Source organism: Pristis pectinata, chromosome 11 (assembly GCF_009764475.1).
Source record: "Pristis pectinata isolate sPriPec2 chromosome 11, sPriPec2.1.pri, whole genome shotgun sequence".
Taxonomy (NCBI): Eukaryota; Metazoa; Chordata; class Chondrichthyes; order Rhinopristiformes; family Pristidae; genus Pristis; species Pristis pectinata.
In genome coordinates this window covers 61377530-61401679 of record NC_067415.1, presented here as the reverse complement: position 1 = coordinate 61401679, position 24150 = coordinate 61377530, and positions in this window count along the sequence as shown.

The following is a 24150-nucleotide window of genomic DNA, read 5'->3' as shown; positions in this document are numbered from 1 at the left end:
GCTTCCAAGTACCCAAAACCTCATCCTCAATAATGGACTCTTACCAACCACTGAAGTCAGGCTAACTGGCCTATAATTTCCTGCATTTTGTCTCCCTCCCTTCTTAAAGAGTGGAGTGACATTTGCAGAGTGGAAATGCCCTCGCATCTTAATGTGCCCAGTCTGATCTCACTGTCCTCTACATCCTTCTCGGTAAATACCAACACAAAGTACTCATTTAAGATGTCACCCACATCCTCCGCTTCTAATCACATGTTCCCTCCCTTATCCTTGAGTGGTCCTACCCTCTCCCTACTTATCCTCTTGCTTTTGATATATGTATAGAATGTCTTGGGATTCTCTTTAATCCTACTCGCCAAAGACTTTTCATGACCTCTTCTAGCTTTCCTAAGTCCCTTCTTGAGTTCCCTTCTGGATCCTTTATAGCCCTCAAATGCCCCATTCGATTCCAGCTTCCTAAGCTTTCCATATGTTTCCTTCTTAACTAAAGTAGCTACCTCTCTCGTCATCCAAGGTTCCCATGCCTTGCCATCCTTGTCCTTCCCTCTCACTGGAACAAACTGGTCCTGATCTCTGTTCAGCTGGTCGTTAAACAGCCTCCACATGTTAGATGTGGATTTGCCCGAAAACAACTCTTCCCAATTAAATCTCCCTAGCTCCTGTCTGATGCCTTCATAATTTGCCTCCCCCAATTTAATACTTCCCTGCAAGGTCCACTCTTATCCTTTCTTTCTTAGCTTTCTTTAAGCTTGTGATCACTGTTTCCCAAGTGTTTACCCACTGAAATGCCAATCACCTGGCCAGGCTCTTCCCCAGTACAAGATTCAGAATAACCTTCCCTCTAATTGGACTATCCACATACTGCTTCAAGAAACCCTCTTGGACACACGCTATGCATCTTCTTCACCACCCTTTTGACCTGTGCAGCCAATTTCGAAGAGCTAAGGACCTGGATCCCAAGATCCTTCTGTACCCAGTCTATGTTGAGGAAGTTTAGGTCACCCACAATGATAACTCACTGTTTTTGCTCCGTTCTACAATCTTCCTGCATATCTGCTCCTTAGTGTCCCTGTGGCTATTTGGGGGTCTATAGCATAAACTCATCAGAGTGATGGCACCTTTCTTATTTTTGTGTTCTACCCATGTAGACTCAGTCGATTAAACCCTCCATTTATCTCTTTTGAGTGCAGCTGTGATATTTCCCTGACTAATAATGCAACCCCTTCCCCTCTTTACCCTCCCTCCCTATCCTTTCTAAAACATTGAAACCCTGGAACATTAGGCAGTCAGTCCTGTACCTCTCTCAACCAAGTCTCTGTAATTGCCACAACATCATAGCTAAACACATGCCCTCTTCAACTGGACATTTCGATCCTGGGGAAAAGATACCAACTGTCTATCTATGGCTCTCATATTTTTATAAACTTCTATCAGGTCTCCCCTCAGCCTTCGCCACTCCAGAGGGCGTATGCTATAAGTTTGTCCAACCTCTCCTTATAGCACATGTCCTCTAATCCAGGCGGCATCCTGGTGAACCTCTTCTGAACCTTCTCTAAAACCTCCACATCCTTCCTATAATGGGACAATCAGAACTGAATGCAGTACTCCAGATGTGGCCGAACCAGAGTTATATAAAGCTGCAACATAACTTCCTGATCCTTGAACTTAATGCCTCGACTAATAAAAGCAAACACGCTATACATCTTATTCACCACCCTTTTGACCTGTGCAGCCAATTTCGAGGAGCTAAGGACCTGGATCCCAAGATCCTTCTGTACATCAGCACTGTTAAGGGTCCTACCATTAACTATCCCTTCACATAGAACATCACAGCACAGTACAGGCCCTTTGGCCCACAATGTTATGTTGACATTTTATCCTGCTCTAAGATCTATTTAAACCTTCCCTCTCACATAGTCCTCTATTTTTCTATCTTTCATTTGTCTATCTAAGAGTCTCTTAAATTCCTGAATGTATCTGACTCCACCAACTCTACTGGCAGAGCGTTTCACGCACCCACCACTCTCTCTGTTTAAAAAAAAATTTACCTCTGACATCCCCCCCATACCTTTCTCCAATCACCTTAAAATTATGCCCCTTCGTGTTAGCCATTTTCGCCCTGTGAAAAAGTCTCTGACTGTCCACTCGATCTATGCCTCTTATCATCTTGTACACCTCTATCAAGTCACCTCACTTCCTCCTTCGCTACAAAGAGAAAACCCCTAGCTCTCTCAACCTATCCTCATAAGACATGCTCTCCAATCTAAGCAGCATCCTGATATGTGTCCTGTACACCCTCTCTAAAGCTTCCACATCCTTCCTATAATGAGATGACCAGAACTGAACACAATACTCCAAGTGTGATCTAACCAGATTTTTATAGAGCTGCAACATTACCTCGCAGCTCTTGAACACAATACCCTGATTAATGAAGGACAACACACCATACGCCTTTTTAATAATTCTATCAACCTGCGTGGCAACCTTGAGGGATCTATGGACATGGACCCCAAGATCCCTCTGCTCCTCCATACTGCTAAGAGTCCTGCCATTAACCTTGTATTCTGCCTTCAAATTTGATCTTCCAAAATTTATCACTTCACACTTTTCCGGGTTGAACTCCATCTGTCTCTTCTCAGTCCAGCTCTGCCTCCTATCAATATCCTGTTGTAACCTACAGCAACCTTCTACACTATCCACAACACCACCAATCTACATGTCATCTGCAAACTTACTAACTCACCCTTCCACATCCTCATCTAATTTATTTATAAAAATCACGAAGAGCAGGGGTCCCAGAACAGATCCCTGTGGAACACCACTGGTCACTGACCTCCAGGCAGAACACGCTCCATCTACAACCATCCTCTGTCTTCTATAGGCAAGCCAATCCTGAATCCACACAGCCAAGTTTCCCTGGATCCCATGCCTCCTGACTTTCTGAATGAGCATTCCATGAGGAACCTCATCAAACGCCTTACTAAAATCCATGTACACCGCATCCACTGCTCTACCTTCATCAATGTGTTTTGTCACATCCTCAAAGAATACAATCAGGCTCATGAGGCATGACCTGCCCCTCACAAAGCCATGCTGACTGTCCCTAATCAGCCTATGCTTTTCTAAATACCCATAAATCCTGTCTCTAAGAATCTTTGCCAGTAATTTGCCCACCACTGAAGCAAGACTCACTGGCCTGTAATACCCAAGGTTGTCCCTACTCCCTTTCTTGAACAAAGTAACAATATTTGCCACCCTCCAATCATCTGGCACTACTCCTGTGGCCAGTGAGGATGCAATGATCATCGCCAAAGGCACAGCAATCTCGTTCCTCGCTTCCCGTAATAACCTTAGATATATCCCGTCTGGCCCTGGTGAATTATCTATCCTAATGTTTTTCAATAGTTCCAGTACATCCTTATTCCTCACAATGACATGCCCTAGTGTATCAGCCTGTCGTACGCCATCCTCATAAACGTCAAGGTCTCTCTCACTGGTGAATACTGAAGCAAAGTATTCATTAAGGACTTCCCCTACCTCTTCCGACTCTGGGCATGTGTTTCCTCTTTTATCCCTGATCTATCCACCCTCACTCTAGTCATCCTCCTATTCTTCACATACTTGTCAAAAGCCTTGGGGTTTTCCTTAATCCTACTCGCCAAGGCCTTCTCATGCCCCCTTCTAGCTCTCCTAGTCCATTCTTAAGCTCCCTTCTGGCTACCTCGTAACTCTCCAGAGCCCTGTCTGATCCTTACTTTCTAAACCTTAGGTAAGCTTCTTTCTTCCTCTTGACAAGATATTCTACATCTCTTGTCAAACATGGTTCCTTCACCCTACCATCCTTACCCTGCCTCAATGGGACAAACCTATCCAGAACCCCATGCAAGGACTCCCTAAAACAACCTCCACATATCTGTTGTGCACTTCCCCAAGAACATCTGTTCGCAATTTATACTCCCAGGTTCCTGCCTAATAGCATCATAATTCCCCCTCTGCCAATTAAATACTTTCCCATATCGTCTGCTCCTATCCATCTCCAAGGCTACAGTAAAGGTCAAGGAGTTATGTTCACTGTCTCCAGAATGCTCTCCCACTAAGAGGTCTGAAACCTAATCAGGCTCATTGCTTAGTACCAGTCCAGTATGGCCTCTCCTCTAGTTGGCCTGTCCACATACTGTGTCAGAATCCTTCCTGGACACACCTAACTCTGCCCCATCTATCCCCTTTATACTAAGGAATTTCCAAGCATATTAGGGAAGTTGAATCACCCATGACAACAACCCTGTCATTTTGCACTTTTCCAAAATCCCCCTCCTGATCTGCTCCTCGGCATCTCTGCCGTTATTGGGGGATCTGTAGATACTCGCAATAGAGTGAACGCTCCCTTCCCTGTTTCTGGCTTCCACCCACACTGACTCAGTAGATGATACCTCCAGGACGTCCTCCCTTTCTACAGCTGTAAGAATGTCCCTGATCAGCAAAGCCACTCCCCCACCTCTTTTACCTCCATCCCTGTCGCTTTTGAAACATCTAAACCCCAGAATATCCAGCAGCCATTCCTGCCCTTGTGACAGCCAAGTCTCTGCAATGGCCACAACTTCATAGTTCCATGTATTTACCCATGCTTTAAGTTCATCGCCCTTGTTCCTGATACTTCTCACATTAAAGTAGACACACTTCAGTCTATCCAACTGACTGCAATTTTGCCCTTTCAACTGCCTATCATTTCTCAGTCTTTCTACACACTGCATTCCACTTGCAGACTAAATGCACCAACCTTTGACCTATCACTTGGATTCCCATCCCCCTGCCAAACTAGGTTAATCCCTCCCCAACAGCTCTGACAAACCTGTCCACAAAAATATTGGTACCCCTCCAGTTCAGGTGTAACCCATCCCTTTTGTACAGGTCGTACCTTCCCCAGAAGAGATCCCAATGATCAACAAATAGGAACTTGGAGTAAAGGGAATTATGAGACTTTCAGGCAGGAAATTGGAAGATTAAATTGGGAACACGTTCTCAGGGAAAAGTACGGAAGAAATGTGGCAAATATTCAGGGGATATTTGTGTGGAGTTCTGCATAGGCATGTTCCAATGCAACAGGGGAGTCACGAGAGGATACAGGAACCGTGGTGTACAAAGGCTATAATAAATCTAGTCAAAATGAAACAAAAAGCTTACAAAAGGTACAGAGAGCTAGGTAATGTTAGAAATCTGGAAGAGTATAAGGCTAGAAGGAAGGAAATTAGGAGAGCCAGAAGGGGACATGAGGCCTTGGCGGGCAGGATTAAGGAAAACCCCAAGGCATTCTACAAGTACGTGAAGAGCAAGAGGATAAGATGCGCAAGAATAGGGCCTATCAAGTGCAGCAGTGGGAAAGTGTGTATGGATCCGGAAGAAACAACGGAGGTACTTAATGAATACTTTACATCAGTATTCACTATGGAAAAAGATCTGGGGGATTGTAGTGAGGACTTGCAAGCAGGCTGAAAGGCTTGAGCATGTAGATATTAGGAAAGAGGTGGTGCTGAAACTTTTGGAAAGCATCAAGTTGGATAAGTTGCCGGGACTGGATGGGATGTACCCCAGACTGCTGTGGGATGCAAGGGAGGAGATTGCGGAGCCTCTGACGATGATCTTTGCATCGTCAATGGAGACAGGAGAGGTTCCGGAGGATTGGAGGGTTGCGGATGTTGTTCCCTTATTCAAGAAAGGGAGTAGAGATAGCCCAGGGAATTATAGACCAGTGAGTCTTACCTCAGTGGTTGGTAAGCTGATGGAGAAGATCCTGAGAGGCAGGATTTATGAACATTTGGAGAGGTATAATATGATTAGGAATAGTTAGCATGACTTTGTCAAGGGCAAGTCCTGCCTTACGAGCCGGATTGTGTTTAGTCACATTCTAAAAAAATTCATCAATGAAGGGAGAGTAGTAGATGTAGTGTATATGGATTTCAGCAAGGCATTTGATAAGGTACCCCATGCAAGGCTTATTGAGAAAGTAAGGAGACATGGGATCCAAGGGGACATTGCAATGTGGATCCAGAACTGGCTGAACCACAGAAGGCAAAGAGTGGTTGTTGAAGGATCATATTCTGCATGGAGGTCAGTGATCAGTGGTATACCTCAGGGATCTGTTCTGGGACCCTTACTCTTTGTGATTTTTATAAACTACCTGGACGAGGAAGTGGAGGGATGGGTTAGTAAGTTTGCAGATGACACAAATGTTGGATGTGTTGTGGATAGTATAGAGGGCTGTCAGAGGTTACAGCAGGAAATAGATAGGATGCAGAGTTGGACCTGATAGAGGTGTAAGATGATGAGAGGTATTGATTGGGTAGATAGTCAGAGGCTTTTCCCCAGGGTTGAAATGGTGGCCACAATAGGTTTAAGGTGCTGGGGAGTAGGTATAAAGGAGATGTCAGGGGTAAGTTTTTTACTCAGAGAGTGGTGAGTGCGTGGAATGGGCTACCGGCAACGGTGGTGGAGGTGGATACGATAGGGTCTTTTAAGAGACTGTTAGATAGGTACATGAAGCTGAGTAAAATAGAGGGCTATGGGTAAGCGTAGCAACTTCTAGGGTTGGGACATGTTCGGCACAGCTTTGTGGGCTGAAGGGCCTGAATTGTGTTGTAGGTTTTCTACGTTTCTAAATCTGAAACCCTGCCTCCTGCACCAACTGCTCAGCCATGCATTCATCTGCCAAATCAAAATTTACATTTGATCTTCCAAAGTGCAACACCTCACATTTGGCCGAATGAAACTCCATCTATCACTTCTCCACTCATATCAGCAAGTGATTATATCCTGCCGTATTCTTTGGCAACCTTCTACACAGCACCACCAATCTTTGTTATCTGCAAAGTTCCTAACCCATCTATTCACATTTTCATCCAAATCATTTATATCTATCACAAACAGAAGAGGTCCCATGTGGGTCAGTTTTAGATTGTCACTCACACCTACCCCAGAGGAGCAGTCTGGGATGACTAGCTGTGTGGCATGGATGAGCATGTTGCCTGAAAGGTAGTGGTGGGAGGTGAATTGCTGACCCTGTAAGGGGGCATATCAATGTCCTGGGCCTGAACCCCAGGTGACCTGCTGAAACCCAAACCACAATAGCAACATCTAAATCTCCACACCTGCAGCAGAACTGGCTGTCAGCCCCAAAATGTCTGCTCCCTGCTGCCTTCTCTCGTCTCCCTGGAGCCACATCTGACGTGTGGAGGGTGTTTAAAGACCAACTGCACAGAGTACAGGATGTATATTCCAGTAAGAAGGAAGGACCAGAATGGCAGGGGAAGTGAACCTTGGATGTCAAGAGAGGTGGTGAATTTAGTCAAAAAGAAAAAGGAAAAGTGTGTAAAGCTTAGGAAGCTAGGATCAAACAGAGCACTTGAGGATTATAAAGAAGCCAGAAAGGAACTCAAGAAGGGAATTAGGAATGCCAGGAGGGGCCATGAAAAGTCCTTGGCAAGTAGGATTATAGAGAAACCCAAAGCATTCTATACATACTTCAAGAGCAAGAGGATAACTAGGGAGAGGGTAGGACCACTGAAGGATAAAGGAGGGAACACGTGCTTGTAAGTGGAGGAGGTGGGTGAGGTCTTTACTGCACCAGTATTTCCAACTTTGCATCAGTATATGCCAAGGAGAAGGACGTGGATGATATGGAGATCAGTGTGGAGCATTTTGAGATAAAGGAGGTAGTGTCAGGTCTCTTAAAAAGCATTGAGGTGGATAAGTCCCCAGGGCCTGATGGGATATATGCCAGGTTAATGAGAGAGGCAAGAGATGACATTGCTGGGGCCTTGACCAATATCTTCGTGTCCTCTCTAGCTACGGGACTAGAGTGTAGCTAATGTTGTTCCATTATTCAAGGAGGGAAACAGAGATAATCCTGGTAACTATAGAGCAGTGAGTCTCACATCAGTGGTAGGGAAGTTACTGGAGAAGATACTTAGGGATAGGATTTATGAGCATTTGGAAAACCATAGTCTAATTAGAGACAGTCAGCATGGCTTTGTGCAGGGCAAGTCGTGCCTTACTAACTTGATTGAATTTTTTGATGAGGTGACAAGGGTGATTGATGAAGATAGAGCTGTTGGTGTAGTCTACGTGGATTTTAGTAAGGCATTTGACAAGGTCCCTCATGGGATGCTCATCCAGAAAATCAATATGCATGGGATCCAAGGTAAATTGGCTGTTTGGATTTAGAACTGGCTTGCCCATCGAAGACGGTAGGCAGTAGTCGATGGGACTTATTCTATCTGGAGGTCTATGACTAGTGGGGTTCCTCAGGGATCCGTACTGGGACCTCTACTGTTTGTGATGTACATAAATGACCTGGATGAAAACGAACATGGGTGGGTTAGTAAATCTGCTGATGATACGAAGATTGGCAGTGTTGTGGATAGTGTAGAAGACTGGCAAAGGATATAGTGAGATTAGATCAGTTGTAGATATGGGTGGAAAAATGGCAGATAGAGTTCAACCTGGCCAAATGTGAGGTGTTGCACCTTGGGAACGCAAATGTAAAGAGACAGTACACTGTTAATGGCAGGACCCTTAATAGTGTTGATGTAGAGAGGGATCTTGGTATCCAAGTCCATAGCTCCCTGAAAGTGGCTGCACAGGTTGATAGGGTGGTAAAGAAGGCATATGGCATGCTTAGTCATGTCACTGAGTTCAAGAGTCAGGAAGTTATGCTGCAACTTTATAAAACTTCAGTTAGGCTGCATCTGGAATATTGCATTCAGTTCTGGTTGCCCCATTATAGGGAGATGTTGAGGCTTTGGAGAGGGTGCAGAAGAGGTTTACCAAGATGCTGCATGGATTAGAGGGAATGTACCATGAGGATAGGTTGGACAAACTTGGGTTGTTCTCTCTGGAGCGGTGGAGGCTGTGGGGAGATCTGATAGAGGTTTATAAGATTATGAGAGGCATAGAGTAGACAGCCAGTATCTTTTCCCAGGGTTGAAATGTCCAATACCAGAGGGCATGCATTTAAGGTGATAAGGGGAAAGTTCAAAGGAGATGTGTGGGGCAAATTTTTTTTACAGAGAGAGTGGTGGGTGCCTGGAATGCGCTGCCTGGGGTGGTGGTGGAGGAAAATACGATAGGGGCATTCAAGAAGCTCTTAGACAGGCACATGAATGTGAGGGAAATGGTAGGATATGGATGGCCACTGTCTGTAAGGAGTTTGTATGTTCTCTCCGTGTTTGCGTGGGATTCCTCCAGGTACTCCGGTTACCTCCCACATTCCAAAGACGTACGGGTTAGGAAGTTGTGGGCATGTTATATGGCACCAGAAGCGTGGTGACACTTGCGGGCTGTCCCCAGAACATTCTACGCAGAAGATGCATTTCACTGTGTGTTTCGATATACATGTGACTAAAAAATATCTTGCCTTATCTTGCATTGTGTAGGCAGAAGGGATTAGTTTAGTTGGGCAATTTATTACCTATGTAATTGGTTTGGCACAACATTGTGGTCCAAAGGTCCTGTTCCTTTGCTGTACTGTTCCATGGCTTATGTTCAATCTTGCCTTCATCGGATGAGGCATTAAGTTGAAGAGTTGGGACTTCATGTTTTGGAGCTGTAAAAGACATTGGTGAGACTGAACCTTGAACATTATGTGCAGTTCTGGCCACCATACTATAGGGAGGATATGATTAAGCCAGAGAGGGTGCAGAAAAGATTCACAAGGACATTACCGGGACTGGAGGAGAAACTGGATAAGCTGAGACTTTTTTTCCCTGCAGTGAAAGAGGCTGAAGGGTGACCTTGTAGAGGTTTATAAAATCATGAGGGTCATAGATAAGGTGGATGGTCAGTCATTTTCTCAGGGTAGGGAAGTTTAAAACTAGAGGGCATAGGTTGAAGGTGAGATGGGAAAGATTTGAAAGGGGACCTGAGGGGCAAGTTTTTCACACAAGAGTGTTGTGGGTATATGCAATGTGCTGCCAGAGGAAATGGTAGAGGCAGGTACAATTACAATGCTTAAAAGACATTTGGACAAGTTCATTGATAGGACTAGAGGGATATGGGCCAAACGCAGGCAAATGGGACTCGCTCAGGAAGGCACTTTGGTTGGCATGGATGTGCTGAAGGGCCTGTTTCCATGCTCTGTAACTTTATAACTCGATGACACATACACTGACTGATACAATGTGCTCATCACCAATATCATCATCATCCTCCTTTCCCTCTATTCTTCCATCCTGCTCCTCTATCTTAACGTAGAACGTAGAACAGTACAGCACGATACAGGCCCTTCGGCCCGCAATGTTGTGCCGACCTTTAAACCTTGCCTAAGACTATCTAACCCCTTCCTCCCACATATCCCACTATTTTAAATTCCTCCATGTGCTTATCTAGTAATCTCTTGAATTTGACCAATGTACCTGCCTCCACCACTGCCCCAGGCAGCGCATTCCATGCCCATACCACTGTCCGGGTAAAAAGCCTTCCTCTGATATCTCCCTTGAACTTCCCACCTATTACTTTAAAGCCATGCCCTCTTTTATTGAGCATTGGTGCTCTGGGAAAGAGGCACTGGCTGTCTACTCCATCTATTCCTCTTAATATTTTGTATATCTCTATCATGTCTCCTCTCATCCTCCTCTCCAAAGAATAAAGCCCTAGCTCCCTTAGTCTCAATGCATTCTCTCTAAGTCAGGCAGCATCCTGGTAAATCTCCTCTGCACCCTTTCCAATGTTTCCACATCCTTCCTACAATGAGGTGACCAGGACTGGACACAGTACTCTAAGTGTGCTCTAACCAGAGTTTTATAGAGCTGCATTATTACCTCGCGACCCCTTGATCCCTTGATCCCTTGACTTATGAAAGCTAACACCCCATAAGATTTCTAAACTACCCTATTCACCTGTGAGGCAACTTTCAGGGATCTGTGGATATGAACCCCCAGATCCCTCTGCTCCTCCACGCTACCTAGAATCCTGCCATTAACTTTGTACTCCGCCTTGAAGTTTGTCCTTCCAAAGTGTACCATCTCACACTTCTCCAGATTGAACTCTATCTGCCACTTCTCAGCCCAGCTCTGCATTCTATCAATGTCCCTCTGCAATCTTCAACAATCCTCTACACTATCCACAACACCACCAATGTTTGTGTCGTCTGCAAACTTGCCAACCCACCCTTCTACCCCCTCGTCCAAATCATTAATAAAAATCACGAAAAGCCGAGGTCCCAGAACCGATCCTTGTGGGACACCACTAGTCACAGCCCTCCAACCTGAATGCATTCCCTCCACCACAACCCTCTGCTTTCTACACGCAAGCTAATTCTGAATCCACTCGGCCAAGCTTCCCTGGATCCCAAGCCCTTTGACATTCTGAAGAAGCTTACCATGTGGAACCTTGTCAAATGCCTTACTAAAATCCATGTAGACCACATCTACTGCACTACTCTCATCAATCTGTCTGGTCACCTCCTCAAAGAACACTATCAGGGTTGTGAGACATGATCTGCCCTTCACAAAACCATGCTGGCTGTCCCTGATCAGACCATGATTCTCTAAATGCCCATAGATTCTATCTCTAAGAATCCTTTCCAACAGCTTGCCCACAAAGCCATAAGGCTCACTGGTCTATAATTCCCTGGACTATCCCTACTACCTTTTTTAAATAAGGGGACAACTTTTGCCATACTCTAATCCTCCGGTACCATTCCCATGGACAACGAGGACTCAAAGATCCTAGCCAGCAGTTCAGCAATCTCCTCCCTTGCCTCCCGGAGCAGCTTGGGGAATATTCCATCAGGCCCCGGGGTCTTATCTGTCCTAATATTTTCTAACAGCTCCAACACATCCTCTCTCTTGATATCAACATGCTCTAGAACATTAACCTTACCAACATTGCCCTCAGCATCATCAAGGCTCTTCTCCTTGGTGAATACTGAAGAGAAGTATTCATTGAGGACCTCACCCACTTCCACAGCTTCCAGGCACATCTTCCCACCTTTATCCCTATCGGTCCTACCTTTACTCCCGTCATCCTTCTGCTCTTCACATAAGTGAAAAATGCCTTGGGGTTTTGCTTAACCCTACTTGCCAAGGCCTTTTTATGTCCCCTTCTTGCTCTCCCTCAGCCCCTTCTTAAGTTCCTTCCTTGCTACCCTATATTCCTCGAGACCTATCTGATCCTTGCGGCCTAAACCTTATGTATGCTGCCTTCTTCCTCCTAACTAGATGTTCCACCTCTCTTGTCAACCATGGTTCCTTCACCCTGCCATTTTTTCTCTGCCTCACTGGGACAAATTTATCCCTAACATCCCGCAAGAGATCCCTGAACAATGATCACATCCCCATAGTACATTTCCCTTCAAAAATGTCATCCCAATTCACACTTGCAAATTCTAGCCTTATAGCCTCATAATTTGCCCCTCCCCAATTAAATATTTTCCAGTCCTCTCTTGTCCTATCCTTATTCATATCAATGCTAAATGTTAGGGAGCGGTGGTCACTGTCCCCCAAATGCTCACCCACTGAGAGATCTGTCATCTGACCCAGTTTATTACCTAATACTGGATCTAATATGGCATTCCCTCTAGTTGGCCTGTCAACATACTGTGACAGGAATCTGTCCCAGACACACTTAACAAACTCTGCCCCGTATAAACATTTGGTACTAAGCAGGTGCCAATCAATATTTGGGAAGTTGAAGTCTCCCATGATAACAACCCTGTATTTTTGTACCTTTCCAAAATCTGCCTCCCGATCTGCTCCTCAGTATTCTTGCTGCTACCAGGGGGCCTATAGAATACTCCCAGTAGAGTAACTGCTCCTTGCTTGTTCCTAACTTCCACCCATACTGACTCTAGAGAGGATCCTCCTACATTATCCACCCTTTCTGCAGCTGTAATAGTGTCCCTGACCAGTAATGCCACCCCATTCTTCTTTCACCCACCCCCCATCCCTTTTAAAACACTAAAATCTGGGAATATTCAATATCCATTCCTGCCCTGGTGACAGCAAAGTCTCTGCAAGAGCCACAATATCATAATCCCATATATTTATCCAAGCTCTCAGTTCATCACCCTTATTCCTGATACTTGTTGCATTTAAGTAAATGCACTTTAGCCCATCCACCTTACTACTTTTATACCCTATACTCTGCTTCTCCTTCTTTAAAACCTCTATATATGTTAGATTTGGCTTTACTCCATGCACTTCTTCCACTGACCTATCCCTCCAGTTCCCACCCCCCTTACAAACTAGCTTAAACCCTCCCGAACCACACTAGCAAACTTGCCTGCTCCATCTATGCCAGATCTTCTCCATCTATGCCAGGTCCTCCTGTTCAGTATCCATGTACTGTGATGGAGAAGGGAAACTGGATTCTCCTCATACAGACAAAGCAGAAGAAAGCTTTACATATGTTGATAAAGGTTCATGCTTTATTACATTGATCAGAATGAAACATTGTCAAGGAACAGATCTGACCTTCTACTCTTGAAGAGGAAGGCCCTTTCCTTCACTGCACTTGAGAAGATCCATTCCTGTCTGGCTGGCCCATCTCCCATTTATCACATTTTTAATTTAAATAGAGAAAGGAAGGACATAGAAGACAATCTTCATTGTGATACATTTCATTAGAGACTTGTCGCACGTGCATGCCACACAGTTAGACAACATGGAAACAGGCCCTTAAGCCCACTGAGTCCACATCAGTCATTGAGCACCCATTTGCACTAGTCCCATTTTTAATCTCCACATTCCTATCAGATTTTTTCATTCACCTATACCATGGGCAATTAATCAATTTGTGTGTGTGAGTACGTAGGTACGTACCATAGTCCACCCTGCATGAATTTAGGCGCTAGGTTATGAACTCTGGACAACCTACAATAGGCACCAAGAGCCTTTAGAAAAATACCACCAACACTATTTCCCAAAACTACTGGAAGGATAAACAAATCAATGTTGGTGATCTCTCCCACATCAACATCCCCAGCACTGAGACGCTAGCCTCACTCAGAATGAGAGGTGATTTTATGGAGGTTGTTACGGACTCAGTGAAAGTCCCTTTAAGATAGAGAGTGTGTGTGTATGTGTGTGTGGGGCGTGCTTACGTCAATAGAAGATAAAGGACGTAATGACGTTGTTGAAGAAGGAAGAAGAAGAAGGAGAGAGAGAGAGAAGGGAGAGAGACACCAGCCTGCTTGTTTTCTCTAAAGAGGGATGAGAAACAATAACTGTGTTTGCCACTGAAATCCATGTATGGAAGTTGGAAGTAATCCGGTGGAGTTCACTTTGTTGCTGACCTGTAGAAGGAAACAGGTATTTGTGTGTGGACGACCACGGTTCGGATACTTTTCGGGGTGAGGAAGTCACTACCGAGTAAACACTGAAGTGTCGTTTGGGTTCCATCCTGGAACATTTGGATTTCGTATGTACTCTCTCTATGTTTTTCTACATCTACATCTTATCTTCAGACAACGGTGGTTGTTGAAGAAGCCCTTGCTCATGTTTCACCTTATGGCTTGCGGAACTGAACTTTAAGAACCATTCAGGAACTGGGAGTTTTGGACGTTGTCACACACACACACGACGAGTTTAGTTTTGGGGTTAACGTTCGAGGTTTAACATTCTTGAATTCTAACATACTAACATTTTTTTTACTTTTATTTTACGTATTATCATAAGTAGTGATTAATAAAATAGTTTTTAACACTGAATCATGCTCAGTGTGTTTCTTTTGTTGCTGGTTTGTGACAAGGTATATAAAATCATAGATAGGGTGAATGCACACAGTCTTTTCCCAAGGCTTTGGGAATCAAAAACTGGAGGACTTAAGTTTAAGGTGAGGGGGAGAGATTTAATAGGAACCTGAGGGACAACTTTTTCACACACAGAGTGGTCAGTATATGGAATAAACTGCCAGAGGCAGGTACATTAACAACATTTAAACGTCACTTGGACAGGTACATGGATAGGAAAAGTTTAGAGGGATATAGGCAAACAGGGGCAAATAGGATGAGCTTCGATGGGAATCTTTGTCAGCATGGACCATTCGGGCTGAAGGGCCTATTTCCATGCTGTATGACCCTATAACTCAATGGTTAGTATACCATTGGTTAGATGATACCAAGATCAGTGGTGTAGTGGACAGTGAAGAAGGTTATCTAAGATTACAACAGGATCTAGATGAACTGGGGAAGTGGGCCAAGGAATGACAGATGGAATTTAACTTGGACAAGTGTGATATGTTGCATTTTGGTAAGCTAAACCAGGGCAGGATTTCGTTAGTAAATGTAGGGTCCTGGAGAGTTGTTGTAAAAATGAGAGACACAGGGGTACAGGTACATTATTCCCTGAAATTGGTGACACAGATAGACAAGGTGGTGAAGAAAGCATATGGCACAGTTGCCTTCATTAGTCAGGACATTGAGTACAGCAGTTAGGACGTCATGTTGCAAATGTACAAGTTGTTGGTGAGACCACGCTTGGAGTATGTGCATGGTTCTGGTCACCCAGCTATAGGAAGGATGTCGTTGAGCTGGAAAGGGTTCAGAAAAGATTCATTCAGGTTTACATCACTGACTGACATATGCGCAGTGTTTTAAATAGAATATCTTAAAGTGAGAAAACTGTTTCTACAACAATGTTCACAGATTTCTAGCAATGTAATCACACCTCATATCCCAAGGTTTTGAAAGAGGTGGCAGTGAAGATATTGGAATTTTAGATGATGAAAACCATGGCATCCATCGATTTTTTTTTCAATGGTTCTCACAGATTGGAAACTAACAAATGTAAGTACACTCTATTAGAAAGGAGGGAGAGAGAAAAGGGGAAATAACTGACTAATTAGCCTGACATTAGGATCAGGGAAAATGGTAAAATCAATTATTAAGGAAGTGGTGGCAGAACACTTCGAAAATCAAAATGGAACTGAGTATAGTTAATGTGAATTTAAGAAAGAGCAAACATGTTTGTAAAGTCTATTACAGTTTTTGAGTGGGAAAAAAAGTAGGAAGCCAGAATTTATTTTTAAATGTTGAGAGATTGAAAGTTGTCGGTACAGTTGTCGTTGTACATGAATCACTGAAGATTAATGTATAGGTACAGCAAGCAATTAGGAAGCCAAATGGTATAGAACATAGAACAGTACAGCACAGGAACAGGCCCTTTGGCCCACAATGTTGGGCTGAACTAATTAAACTGGTAATTAAAGGCCTAACTAAACTAATGCCCATACACAATGCCCACACAATGTCCATATCCCTCCATTCTCTGCATATTCATGCAACTATCTAAGAGCCTCTTAAACACCTCTATTGTATTTGCCTCCACCACTACCCCAGGCAGATTATTCCAGACACTCACCACTCTCTCTGTAAAATACTTGCCCTGCACATTCATGAATTTACCCCTTCTCACCTTAAATGCATGCCCTCTGGTATTAGACATTTCGACCCTGGGAAAAAGATACCAGCTGTCTCTTCTATCTATGCCTCTCATAATGTTATAAACCTCAAATGGGTCTCCCCTCAGCCTGCGCTGCTCCAGAGAAAACAATCAAAATTTGTCCAACCTCTCCTTATAGCACATGCCCTCTAATCCAGGCAGCATCTTGGTAAATCTCTTCTGCACCCTCTCCAAAGCCTCCACATCCTTCCTATAATGGAGTGACCAGAATTGAATGTAATATTCCAGATGAGGCCAAATTACAGCTTTATAAATCTGGAACAGAACCTCCCAACTCTTGAACTCAGTGCCTCGACTAATAAAGGCAAGCATGCCATATGCCTTCTTTACCATCCTATCAACCTGTGCAGCCACTTTCCGGGAGCTATGAACTTGAAGCCCAAGATCCCTCTGCTCATCAACACTGTTAAGGGTCTTGCCATTAACAGTGTACTGTCCCTTTACATTTGATCTCCCAAAGTGCAACACATTTGGCTGGATTGAACTCCATCTGCCATTTCTCTGCCCATACCTGCAACTGATCTATTTCCACTATAGACACGAGAGACTGCAGATGCTGGAAATCTGGAGCAACACACACTAAATATTGGAGGAACTCAGCCAGTCAGGCAGCACCTATGGAGGGAAATGAACAAGAAATGTTGTGGGTCAAGACCCTTCATCAGGACTGGAAAGGAAGAGGGCAGAAGCCCAGAATAAAAGGACAGCGGGAGACAGAGGAGGATAAGCTGGCAGGTGATATGTGAGTCCAGGTAAGAGGGGGAATGTAGCTTCTCACATCATTCCCTTTCTTGGTGGGGGAGGAGGGAAGAAGGGGAATGATGTGAGAAGCTGGGAGCTGATAGGTGGAAGAGGCAAAGGGCTGAAGAAGAAGGAATTTGATAGGAGAGGACAGTAGACCATGGAATAAAGGAAAGGAGGTGGGCAGGTCCTGAGGGGTGGGGGGGCAGAGAAAGGGTGAAGGTGCCACAGGAATGAGGGAAAACAAATGGGTGGGGGAAGGAAAACAGAGGAAAGGGATTACCAGAAGTTAGAGAAGTCAGGTCGGTGATGACCAGGACAGAATATGATATGTTGCTCCTCCAACCTGTGTCTGGCCTCAGCATGGCAGTAGAGGAGGCCATGGACAGACATGTCAGTGTGGGAATGAGAAGTAGAATTAAAATGGCTGGCAACCGGGAGATCCTGGCTATTGCAGCGGATGGAGTGAAGGTGCTCGACAAAACATATATCCCACTGTATCCTTTGGAAATCTTCTACACTATCCACAACACCACTGTATTGTCTGCAAACTTATTAACCCACCCATCCACATTTTCCTCCAGGTCATTTATATATATATCACAAGCAGGAGAGTTCTGAGTACGGACCCCTGCGAAACACCACTGGTCACGGACGTCTGACAACTTGCCCCACACAAAGCCATGTTGACTGTCCCTAATTAGGCCATGGTTTTCCAAATGCTCATAAATCCTATCCCTAAGAATCCTCTCCAGTAACTTCCCTACCACTGACATGAGACTCACCGGTCTATAGTTTCCAGGATTATACCTATTTCCCTTCTTGAATAATGGAACAACATTAGCTACATGCCAGTCCTCCGGGACCTCGCCTGTGACTAGAGAGGACACAAAGATCTTGATCAAGGCCCCAGCAATCTCATCTCTTGCCATCAGGCCCTGGAACCTACCCACCTTCATGTTCTTTTAGAGACCCAACACTATCGCCTTCTTTATCTCAAAATGCCTTAGCATATTAATACACTCCACACTGATCTCACCATCATGTAGTGAGGTAAAGGTATGTTACCCTTTATTGCAAGAGGATTTGAGTTTAATGCAAATATCTTGAGTCCTAGTGGGTCTGAACTTGGTCAGGAGAATATACTTGTGACAGAAAAAATGCAATGAAGACTTCATTTCGAGGAGTTTGCTCTCTCTCATTGAGAAGAATGAGAGGTGATCTCATTGAAACAAACAAAATACCAATGGCATTTGATGATAGGTGCAGAAATGATGTTTCCCCTGTCTGTGTTTTCTAGAAGCAGGGGTAAAAATCCCCCAAAAAGGTTGTCACCCATTCAGGACAAAGAAGAGAAGAAACCAGTGGGTGGTGAATCTTCTGAATTGTTTACCCAAGAGGTTTTTGGAGTGTCAGTCATTGAGCATATTTAAGACAGAGATTGATACATTTTTGCATATTTATAATCAATGCAGACATGTGGTGTTGAGATAAAAGATCAGTCATATCTTATTGAATGGCAGTATATACACAAAGGGCCAAATACTTATATTCTGAAGAAATGTGGTGCCTGACTTTCTAATTAGTAACTTCTTCTTTAGGAGTCAAATTCAGAGCCAATTCCCTGTTACAGATGACCATCCATGATGCCTAAATATGGGCCCAAGAATAAATTTATTGTTCAGACCAATACTTCTCTACATTGGCTATAAGCCATCCCCTGTTAAATTTGTCTGTTAAGTCCCCCTGTTAAAATATAGATTTACTGTAAGCCCAGAAACATTTGCCAAAGGGGCCAATTGTTTGTATGATATCAACTTTTGTTCGTTTTGTTTGTCAGATAATCGATGCATGGATCTACATTATGATTGACCCCAAAATAATTATTTCCAGTCTGAAGCATAATACAAGATGCAAAAGAAATAACAGTAGGATAATTTTCAGCTCTCATCTGATTATTTACATTGAGCAATTGAAGGAGCATGGTCATCATGCATGAATTGGTTGTTGTTATGGTGACATTATGTGAAAATGCACATCAACAAGAAAAGACATAATTTTAAAAATTGTCTCACAGTGACTTTAATAAGAAACCCTGATTAATAATCAAAGGCCTTCAACTACAGGTTTACAGCATTGACTGACATTTGCGCAGAGCTTTAAATAGGATACCTTAAGAACTGTTCCTTCAACAATGTACATAATTTCTAGTAATGTAATCACATTTCATCTGAATCAAAGATGCCTCAAAAATAGCAAATATGAACATTTTAGAACTTCGAAATGACACAAACAACTGAATGATGTTACTTACAAGGTCAAATATGGTTTAGAGAAGAAGGGGATACCAGGTGGCCCCTTAAATTGATAAGAGACTTCTGATGGGACCTGTGCACCAGCAATGTTTGTAATGGCCATTACTGTACGTTCCTTGTCTCTCTCCTCCCACTAAGTCCTGCTGACTTCTATTATGTGCCACATTCTCCTGCAAGAAAAAAGGGAACATTTGTAGAGTGTCATATAATGGCCTGGATATTTCTGGCAAATGCTGGCAAATCACAGACACATGTATCAGGCTCAAATGTGCCGAACTTACTGAACAATAAATGGTGCTGTATTACCAACAGGCTGTATTACCAAACAGCCCGGGAGCTGACAAAACATATTCAGCAGCTGACAAAGGGTCTTTGACCCAAAATGTGAACTCTGTTTCTCTTCGCACAGATGCTGACTAAACCATTGAGTTTTTCCAGCACTTTCTGTTTTTATCTCGAGTTTCCAGAAACTGCAATTCCTTGATTTTCAAATTGCTCCTCAATCCTGCTGAGATTTCTTATTCATGTTGGAAATTGGGCTATTAGAGTAGCATCAAAGGAGAGAGCTAAGAGGTAGATAAGTTCATTTTTTTTAAATCATTCATGTTTTGTGTCAGGTTTTTAATTATTTAAGATGCTTATGTGGTCTTTGCAGATTCCTCTTTAAAAAATTTCTTAAATTATTTCATCTTTAACGGTTTTATGTTTCTGTCAGAGACATTCCATAACATTGGAGAATCTGGCTAAACTGGTATGGAGTCCAGGACAATTTGAATCAGCAAGATAACTGGATTAGGGAAATATCGGCATTGGGTGAGTGTCAGTCACGATTGTGGGTGATGGGCCATAGTCAGTAAGATTGGAGCCAACCTGTTTTGTTAAGGTGACATACTGTATCTATAATGTTAACTCTGCACACGACAGAAACATGATGGATACCTACTGCACCACACCATTCTACACATTCAGTTACTGTCAGTTTGGCAGCTAATAAGTCTTCAACAAACATCCACTTAGTCTTTCAAAGGCCTGTCAGCATTTTCTCAGCATTTTCATTTTGGAGGAAATGGTTTGAGTTTTTAATATTTTTATCATTTGGAAACTTCCCTCCAGGATTGGCATTTTGCAAAGAAATCTCAAGCAAAGTAGAAAACAGCATTTTACAGCTGAACATAATGGCTCTTGAATTTGAGAGGTTTCATGCTCCTAAACTAATCTAGTCATTTTGATTATCTCTGCCATTTGCTAGAAAGCCTATCTTCATATCACTAACATAGAACAGTCTCATCTCTTACTTCTTGAATGACCTTAATAAAGCACCAATCTATTTCTTTAAATATTAACGTAGAACACGGAACAGTGCAGCACAGGAATAGGCCCTTCGGCCATGAGGTTGTGATGAGCTAACTAAACTAGTAATTAAAAGCCTACTAAAATAGTCTCTTCTGCCCACACGTCCATATTCCCCCATTCTCTGCATATTCATTTGCCTATTTAAGAGCCTCTTAAATGCCTCTGTTGTGTTTGCCTCCACTACCACACTGGCAGTGCATTCCAGGGACCCACCACTCTCTGTATATAAAAAAAAACTTGTCCCACACATTTCCTTTGAACTTACCCCTTATTAGGAGCCTGAGCTGGACACGGCATGTAGATGTTTTGGAGAGCTGTCCCTACATCTTTTGTACCCAATCATCCATGCAGAATTGGATGATAGAAAAACATAGAAAAAACTACAGCACAATTCAGGCCCTTCGGCCCACAAAGCTGTGCCAAACATGTCCCTACCCTAGAAATTACTAGGCTTACCCATAGCCCTCTATTTTACTCAGCTCCATGTACCTATCTAACAGTCTCTTGAAAGACCCTATCCTATCTGCCTCCACCACCGTTTCCGGCAGCCCATTCCACGCACTCACCACTTTCTGAGTAATGTCCTGCTTCCAAAGCAGCAAAAGCGGAAGTCATCCAGTGTTTGTTTACAAACTAGAAAGGATGGATTGGCTAATTACAAGCTGGTAGTGGACAAATTATTAAAAAATGAGGAAGTTTAAGTCATCATTTACCCAGGCTCAGCTTAATCACAAAACGTTGACCCAGATTTGTTCAGGAAATATCATGTCTAATTAATGTAATAGAATTTTTGAGGAGGTAAAAAGATGGATCAATGGAGATGGTGGAGTGTTTATTGCAGTTTACATGGATTCTGACAAGGTGTTTGACAAAGTCCCACATGACAGACTGAGCAGAAGAGAGAAAGCTCATTAGATCCAAAGGAAGTGGGAAGTTGGATCGATTCAGTAGCTGTGGGGTTCTGCCCAGCTCAGCCCTCTGATTTTCACGGTACATTTTGATGATTTGGATTTAAATGTAGGAAGCATTATTAAGAAGCTGTAGATCATAGAATCATAGAACAGTACAGTACAGGCGCTTCAGCCCACAATGTTGTGCTGACCTTTAAACCTCGCCTAAGACTATCTAACCCCTTCCTCCCACATATCCCTCTATTTTAAATTCCTCCATGTGCTTATCTAGCAATCTCTTGAATTTGACCAATGTACCTGCCTCCACCACCACCCCAAGCAGCACATTCCATGCCCCTACCGCTCTCTAGCTAAAAAACCTTCCGCTGATATCTCCCTTGAACTTCCCACCCATAACTTTAAAACCATGCCCACTGGCTGTCTACCTTATCAATTCCTTTTAATATTTTGTATACTTCTATCATGTCTCCCCTCATCCTCCTTCTCTCCAAAGAGTAAAGCCCTAGCTCCTTTAGTCTCTCCTCAGATACAAAGAATTCAGTTCTGCGGTTGATTGTGAGGAAGGAAGTTGACAATTGGCTAGGTGGGAAAAAAGTGGTAAGTGGAATTCAGAATGCAGGAAGCCTGTTTCTTTTCCATGTGCTTCTGTGACTCCATGACTCTACAGTCTCTGCTAAAACTGAGGAGAGAAGGGGGCAGTCTTAAAAGGAACTCTGAAAGCCAAAGACAAAATCAAATTGCAGGAAATACATGTATGGGAGCAGTTAATTAAATACAGAAGCAGACCCCAGTGTGTCTTCTAGCGCTGTGAAAAGGGCCATCTCACTGTTACTTAAGACCAGACAGTATTGAGGAAAGTTAGCCCGAGCTTCTGTGTCCATTCACTCAATGTGTGGGAAGACTGTGCATCACTGAAGAATGAGGAATAGTGAAATACATAGTTAAGCATCTAGAACAGTGACTCATGAAGAGAATCCCATTTGTTCCCTGTAGAACAGAATTCCCTAGAGTTTATTAGGCAACATGGGTAAGGCTGGTACAGAATTTGAGCTTTGAATCTTAAGGTGGATCCCCTACATACAAAGTGGGCATGAGTTCTGATGAATAGAATCAACTAGTCCATTCTGACCTAGATTCCCATCTAAACTAGACCCACTTTCCTGCATTTGGCTCATATCCCTCTCAAACTTTCCTATCCAATGTAACTGTCTAAGTGCCTTTTAAATGTTGATAATGTATCTGTCTCAGCCACATCCCCTGGCAGCTCATTCCATATCTAGACCACCCTCTGGGTGTAAATGTTGCATATCAGGTTCCCATTAAATCTATCCCTTCTCACCTTAAACCTTATTCTCCAATGCTTCAGTGAATAAAGTCCCAACCTGCTCAATCTCTCTCCAGAACTCAGTCCCTTGAGTCCCAATAACATCTTCGGAATTCTCCTATGCACTTCCAGCTTAGTGGTATATTTCCTATAGCAGGGTAACCAAAGCTGAACACAATATTCCAAATACAGCTTCATAAATGTCTTGTATAACTGCAACATCACATCCCAATGTCTATACTCAGTGCCCTGACTCATGAAAGCCAGAGTGCCAAAAGCCTTCTTTACCACCCTATTAACTTGTGATGCCACTTTCAGGGAACCATGTACTTACTGTATACTACAACCTGCATTCTACAACACTACCCAGGTCCTACTGTTCACTGTGAAAGTCCTATCCTCATTTGTCTTCCCAAAATGCAACACCTCGCACTTATACAAATTAAGCTCCATTTGTCATTCCTCAGACCACTTACCCAGCTGATCAAGATCCCTCCGTAATTCCTCATAATCATCTTCACCTATTTTAGTTATCTGAAAACTTTCCAACCACTCCTTGTACATTATCATCCAAATCATTGATATAGAAAACAAATAGCAATGGGTTTAGGCAACGATCCCTGGGGAATACCACTAGTCACGGGCCTCCAGTCCAAAAGCAACCTTCCACCACCACCACCACCAATTAGCTAGCTCTCCCTGGATCCCATTCAATCTAATGTTCCATAGCAGCCTACCACACGGAAACTTTTCAAAGGCTGTACTGAAGTCATAAAATCAATTGCCCGGCAGGAGCAAGGCAATAGACACGATGGGATGGGCGGGTTGATGTGTGTTTATTTTAATGCTAGGAGTATTAAGGGTAAGGGTGACGAACTTAGAGCATGGATCGGTACGTGGAACTATGATGTTGTGGCCATTACAGAGACTTGGTTGAAAGAGGGACAGAACTGGATGCTTAATGTTCCAGAATTTTGATGTTTTATAAAAGATAGAGAGGGAGGTAAAGGGGGTGGAGGAGGGAGTTGTGCTATTAATCAGTGAAAATATCA